Source organism: Acomys russatus, chromosome 20, assembly GCF_903995435.1.
Source record: "Acomys russatus chromosome 20, mAcoRus1.1, whole genome shotgun sequence".
Taxonomy (NCBI): Eukaryota; Metazoa; Chordata; class Mammalia; order Rodentia; family Muridae; genus Acomys; species Acomys russatus.
The window spans coordinates 12364054-12371919 of record NC_067156.1 but is presented as its reverse complement, the minus strand read 5'-3'; positions in this window follow the sequence as shown (position 1 = coordinate 12371919).

Below are 7866 nucleotides of genomic sequence, written 5' to 3'. Positions count from 1 at the left end.
GCCCACCTCAGGCCCAAAAGCAATGCATCCAAGTGACTGTGCATGGGAGCTAATAATACCACGAGATGAATAAACCTTATATGGTCTCTGCTGGTAGTCCCTCTTTGCTGTCTGGTCTCAGAGATGGGACCTGTGCTGCAAGTGGAGAGCCTCCCTCTAGCTTCTCAGTGGAAGCCAGCTTACCAGGAAGCTCATTAGTTAAGATGGCTAGACCTCTCAATGGTGTGAAACTCAGGCACCTGTAAGGCCAAAGGGAAAACATGCGTGATATCTACACTTTCCTAGATCCTCTGATTATCTGTATGGACCTATTACTTGGCTTTCCTCCATCTCCACCTGCCATTGTACTCTTCCATGTGTGGATTTGGCCCTCTACCTTTCTTCCCACTTTTGTTTTAGATTCAAATGAGAACTAGATTAATATCTTCATGGTAGAGATCCTTCACTACACTAATGGCAAACAGAAACTGACAACCTTTACTCTTTATGAAGAAATTTAGATAATTTTATATTCCCCTTGTCCACTTAAGCTCTGAGCTTTAACTAGATCAGTCAGATGGAGTGGAAAAGATATTTTATTCTCTCCAAATAGTTGACTACTACCCACCAGTGCCAGAGTCCTCATCCTCAGGCAGGTGCATGCTGGGACATTCTTTGGGTTAGCCCTGCATGCACCCATTAGCCTGCAAACAGGCTCCTGCTGTTAGTCACTGTATATATTTTTCTTTATGGCTTTTTAAATCTTTTTGAGTTTTTAAAGAAAGGTTTTCATCCCACAGGCTAGGGTAGCCTTAAACTCTCAGCAATCTTCCTCTCCAGCCTTACAAATATGGGTATGATAGATTTGAGCCACCATACCTGGACAATTTTCATTTCTTATTTCATGTTTGTACACTTAAGCATAAAAAGAGAAGTTGGCAATCAATTCTTTTTTCTCCATGTGTTCAGTGTATCCACTGAAATTCCTCCATTCGTGATAAATAACTACACTTGTTACAAATAGAAAGAGCTTAATTGAAAGTGTTGGTTGTATTATACCTGGCCATTTGTAAGTATGCAGAAGCCAGATGCCATCTGGGAAGTGGAAAACCACTTTCCAGTGCAGTATTTTTAATTATGTCTTTTCACCTGAGCTGCAGGGCACAAGTTCCATTTTCTCTCTGCTCATTATTAATAGAACCCACTAGCACCAGACTTTCTAATTTCATATTTTAAGTGAATTTAGCATGCAAAGTATTCTGAAATGGCATTAGCAGTGTAGTTAAGATAATACCTCAGTTCTGGAATTTCTTCTCTTTACACAGATCGTTAGATGTGACTCAGATGGACTGATTATCCCATCACTTTGGAACACTTACACAATCTGTGTGTTACTGCAAATTTTTGCAATGTGTGACAGTGATTTTATTTACATTTTAGAAACATTTGAAGCTTTCGGAAACTGTGTGTTTGGGTCTGTTATTTGTGACATTTTTTTTAATATGGCTTTGTCCACTCTACAGCCTTTCAAGCAGCTTCGGATTAATTAACCTTAGCAAAATTGAATTCCCTAGCCTACATCCCTCAGTCCCCATGCTAAGACGCTAAATAATAAGTGATCCCAATGAGCATGGGAGAGGAGGGCTTTAAAGGGACGGAAGGAAGGAGCAGGCTTGCCCAGTTTCTATCCCCAGTCCTGCCACAGTTACTTCAATGTCTTGAGTTTCCTGCTCCTTGCTTCTTTTTTTTCCCCCTCTGGCAACAGAATGAGAGGAATAGCAAGCCACAGCCGGGTAGTGTTGGAGTGTGAAAGAATGAATGCCTAAAATGTGCTTTGAGAGCCTCAAGTAAAATACGCCATGCTTCATGTGGAAATTATTATTAGTTCATTCTTCATGCACTTTTAGTCCTTGCCCTCTAGGCTCAGACTGCCAGCCAAGGCACCAATTACTGTCGATGGGCTGTTGGTTCTTAGATGTGAACACCTGTCCTCAAGCAAATGAACTGAGATAATATACACCAATTTACCATGTGTGGATAGACTCTACAAATTGAATCTCCAAAATATAGTCTGCGTTGAATAACAAATGACACTGGGTTTAAATGACAGGAAATAGACCGGATACAATAACTCGGGCATCTGTGTCTGTGCAGGTCTTTGTCCACCCAGGCTGGTGCTGTCACGCCAAGCCAGGCATCCCTTTGCATTCTCAAGGCTAACTAGGGGGCCATTTTAGGCATTCTTTCTTTCTCACTCCAGCTCTACATAGTCTGGGCTTGTTATTCCTCTTATGTTATTGTCAGAGAAAAAAAAGCAGCAGCAGCGAGCGTCTGACTCCAGGAACAAGAGGGGAACAGTAGAAAAACTGAGGACGGAGAATGGGAAGCTTGGCCCTTCCTTCTGTTCCTTGAAAGCCCCCCTCCCCTGTGCTCATGGAGAAAACCACTAAAGAATTGCTGGCATTTGCTCGGCCATGTTTGTAGCAGCTTTATTCGTAATAGCCAGAGTCTGGAAACAACCTAGATGTCCCTCAACTGCGGTGCATTTACACAATGGAATAGTACTCAGCTATTAAAAACAAGGAAATCTTGCAGGCAAATGGATGGAACTAGAAAAGATTATTCTGAGTGAGGTAACTCAGACTCAGAAAGACATGCATGGTATATACTTATAAGCGGATATTAGCCACATAATACAAGATAACCACACTATAATACACAGACCTAAAGAAACTAAATAACGAGGAGGACCCTAGGGAGAATGTTTAATTCTCATTCAGAATAACAAACAGAATAGACATTGGAAGCAGGCGAAGAGAAAAAACAGGAAGGGGCACTACCATAGAGGTCCTCTGAAAGACTCCACCCAGCAGGAGATCCAAGCAAACTCTAGAGTATAGCACAGGGAGGCTTATGGAAGAGTTGGGGAATAGAAGGACCTGGAAGGGTCAGAAGCTCCACAAGGAGACAAATGGAGCCAAAAAATCTGGGCAGAGGAGGGAGGTGCTACAAAAATTGATGAACCAATCAAGGACCATGCATGGTGAGGACCTAGCCCCTCTGTTCAGATGAAGTAGATAGGCATCACAATCTCCTTGTGGATTCCATAATATGAGGAGTAGGGACTACTTCTGACATGGACTCTGGCCCCACATGTTGATCACTTCCCCTTGGTGTACAGCCTTGTGAGGCCTCAGAGGAGAGGATACAGGTAGTCCAGATGAGACTGGATAAGCTGTGGTCAAATGTTAGAGGAAGAAGGCTCCCCTTTCTGAGGACTAGAGGATGAAGGGAGGGGGTGTGAGGGAGGGCGGGTGGGACTGGGAAGCGATGAGGGAGGGTGGGGACTGGGAGGCAATGAGGGAGGGGGCTACAGTTGGGATGTAAAGTGAACAAATTAAAAAAAAAGAATTGCTGGCTTTCCTGGGGGTGGCCTCATGGTGATCACATCATTAAAGCCAGGCCTGGGCAGCCTTGGTCCCATATGGTTCATCAGATAAGATAAAACTACAGAGATTTCAGGGCCCTACATGTTCATATATAAAGAAACATGCATCAGGCAACTGGACGAGCTGTCCATTAAAAAACAAAACCAAACAAATGAACAAAAAAACAAAAACAAAAACAAAACCATTGCCCTGGAATTTATAGGACAGAAATTTTATGAGTGAAAATGGTAAAAGGGAGGAATGGTACAGTGGTGGAGGAAATAAACGGTCAAGGACAGTGGGGCATTTGTGTAAATCTTATGCCCACCTTGGCCAGTTGGAAGATTATATCCCAAAATGTCCGTGGACCCCAGTCTCTTTCCTTGCCAACATTACACAATGACAATTATATGAATGATGGTTTCTTTGTCATCCATTTGGCTAGCTGGTGCAATGATGGGTTTAATTGTCAAGATGGCAGCATTATCTCAGCCTGGTGATCTCTGGGAGACAATTTTGGGTGAAGAGGAAAAGAACTTCATTGGAATGTGTTCTGGTTTTGTGAGTATCTCATTGGGAGGTTAAGAATACTTAAGTTTGTCTCTTGTGTTTCAAACGAGTCCCTTCAAGGTACTTACAGTGGACAGTCAGGACTCGATATCTAACACACTTCACTTAATCATACTTGCATATGATTATGTATTTGTAGAATTTCACAGTGTTTCATTGATTTTGTTGGTTGGGTAATAACCTTAGAGTATATAAAGGCATAAAGAACACCATCCCTATTGCTGTCTTTATTATATAGGCACAGTTAACTATAAATTTTTCCTTTCTTAATTTACATACTACCAGTCAGAACTCTGGGTACAATTTTCTGGGATTATATCAATTTCAAACATCCCCTCACATTTAAAGAACAACAGAATGCAAAAGACCTTTATAAACTACACATATGATAAAGGATTACTATCCAAAGTATATAAAGAACTCAAGACACTAGGTATCAAGAAAACAAATAACCTAGTTAAAAAAGGAACGCAGTTCCAAACAGAGAGCTCTCAGTAGAGGAAACTCAAGTGGGTGAGAAACACTTGAAGAAATTTTCACCATCCTTAGCCATCAGGGAAATGCAAATCAAAACTACTTTTGATATTTCCCTTTCACAGGATAGCCAAGATCAACAAAAGAAGTGACAGCTTATGCTGGTGAGAAGGTGGAGTCAGAAGGACATTTACACATTACTGATGGGATTGCAAACTTAGATAGTAACTATGGAATTCAGTGTGTTGATTTGGGAATTGATATACCTCAAAATTCACTATACCACTCTTGGGCATAATTCAAAGGATGCTTCCCACAAGGACACTTGTTCATCCATGTTCATTGCTCCTCTATTCATAATAGCTAGATGTCCCTTGATAGAAGAGTAGACAAAGAAAATGTGATAGATTTACATAGTAATTCAGAGATTTAAAAAATGACACCATGAAATTTGCAAACAAATGGATGGAACTAGAAAAAAATCACTGAGTGAGGTGTCTAAGACCCAGAAAGACAAATATGGTATATATTCACTTCTATGTGGCTATTAGCAGTTTAGTTGATATAAACAAGCTATGATCCATAGAGCCACAAAGAGTAGATATAGAGTAAAGGCCTAGAGGGAGCAGAAATATCTCATTAGAAAAAGAACATAAAATAGAAATAGTAAAATAAAATAAATAGTGGAAGGGACTTGGAATAGGAGGACCATGTGCGGAAGGGGAGGGAAAGGGGGTTGTGTGAGGGAATAACATGGAGAGAGAACTGAAATTAAGGCACAGTTGAGGAATAGTACTAAACCCTAACACAGTAGAAAAAATATATATTAGTATATATAGTATATAGTATAATATATATAATTGCTAAATAAATGAGATAAATAGAATCACAACTGGCCATTTCCTACCACCCAGTGAAAATTCCAGGATCTGGATTGAGTTATATCTAATTGAAATGTTGGCCATAGGTGTCCGTTGGGAACTTCCAAACAACCTAGGATGTTTACCAAGACTGTAGATTGCTCTTCATACACTGAAGGTCTTAACGCTGAAGACAACATGTAGAACATAGAGATGAGGAGCTGCTGCCTTCATAGAGCCATTTCCCTAATGGTCCAGCATCTTTTGTATAAGACAGTGGTCTGTGCAATATGAGTAATGTAAAGAGCAAGGCAAAAACTAGCTCTTTATGTACAATGGTGGCTTGCCTATAAGAAATGCTAGGGCAATGGTGGCACACAAGCTTGAGGGAATAACTAACCAGTAAGTGATCTGAATCAAAGCTTAAGGCCCACTTTATGAGATGTAACCTATACTTGACATTGCTTGGATTGAGCAAAAACCTGAAAGTAGATAACCCAGAGACCTAGGAGAAAACCAAATAATACTACTCTAAAAAGATAAATAAAATAAGAAATAAAGAAAGAAAAAATATAGTAATAAAATGATTCCTGATGATATTCTGCTAATAGATCCATGCCTTGTTCAGTTATCATCAAAGAAATTTCCTCCAGCAACAAATGGGAATAAATATAGAAACCCACAGCCAGACATTATGCAGAAAATGAGAGACTGGGAGCACTCAGGAAGAAAAGGTGGAAAGAGTGTAAGAGGCAGCAGGAATGGGGGCAGCAAGGGAACAGGCCCTCTTACAACTAATCAAGGCATACGTGGACTCACAGAGCCTGAAGCAGCAAGCCCAGGGTCTGCATGGCTCTGCACTAGGTTCTCTGTATGTATGTTAGGCTTCCGGTTTGCTGTTTTTATGAGCTTCCTGAATGAGCAAAGAAGTTGGTCTTTGATTCTTGTACCTTCTCTTGGGCTCTTTTCCTTCTGTTGGTTTGTCTTGTCCAACTCCAAAGTGATAGTTTTTGTTTTAACTCCAAAATGATAGTTTTTGTTTTATCATAATATATTTTATTTTGCAGTCATTAAAACAAATAAATAAAAGAAAGAATGAATAAATGAAAACCTAATCACAAGGGCAAAGTTTAACAACTGGACTGTTTAACAACTGATGGGAGATGGAAAATTAGTTTTCTCTAGTGTACTGACAATGGGTATTTCAACTGTTCCAGTAGAGTACCTGACAGACATATTGTATATCTCCACAGGTGTGTGTGTGTGTGTGTGAGAGAGAGAGAGATTTTATTCAGTATAGTTACATTTTTTTTTGTTTTTTGGAGTAGTTTTATTTAGTTTTCTTGGTTTGTTGTTTGAGAAAGAACTTAAAATTGGATAGGGGAAGATCTGTAGGGACTTGGGGGAGGGGAAGAATATGGTGAAAGCATATATTGTTTTACATTTGAGAAAAACCATAACAAGAAGGATGTTTGTTGATTTAAAATGACATCCCTATAATTATATAATCTTTATTCCATTGCCTTTTCTCAACAAAAAAGTGTGTAATCTGAAAAAAAAAAGACATCAATGGCTATTTTTCATTTACTATATACTTTTACAGAGATTTGATTTAGTTTAGACTCTTCATAATGGCACTGGAGTATATAACTCAGAGAAAAGCTCCTGTCACTGAAACAGTTCTGAATTCAATGAGATGAAAGGAGGCATCTACACATCTGCTATTAGGGCTTCCCATCCTGCAGATATTCTTCTGTCTCCCAGGATCATGCCTGCAGAGGCTTTGGAATGTTCCTCTCTTGTGATTGCATTTCACAGAATTCTTCACTTCCAGGCATGGTAAGTCCTAAGAGCTCCCTAACCTACCCCCACTTTAGCATCTCAGCCTTCATCTGAAGCCTCTTTTTTAAAAAGTTTTTTTTATTAATTTATTCTTGTTACATCTCAATGGTTATCCCATCCCTGTATCCTCCCATTCTTCCCTCCCTCCCATTTTCCCTTTATTCCCCTCCCCTATGACTGTTCCTGAGGGGGATTACTCTTGATATGTCTTGCAGTTTATTTTTTTACTATACCAAATAAGAAATCAAGTTCTCTCTTTTTTTGTCCATGTCCAAAGATATTTCATTGTTCTGAGCATCTCCTTAGAATTTACCTGTGAATCTGTCCCAATTCCAGACCTGATAAGCGATGATGAATGAGCTGATCTGTCTGTGTTAAATATAGGATAACGAGGAAAGAGTAGGCTCAAACGCTGCCACCAACTCTACTACCTACGTACATTCATTTTCCCCAGCTATGAACTTTTTAACACCTTACTTTTATCTTCATTCAGTCTACTGTGCCATTTTCCAATGTTTTGTCAAAACCTCTTTGGATGGATCCAGCAAAAGTAAGATAACTGAATCCTGAGAAATACAACCTGGCAAGTAGCATTCTGCCTATTGGGGTAGAGCAAGGCAAGCAGGAGGCATGTATTGGCAGATTGGCCACCTAGCACAGCACCCAGCATCCAGCACTTTTATCATGTTTAAGAATTATCTTCACTTTAAGAA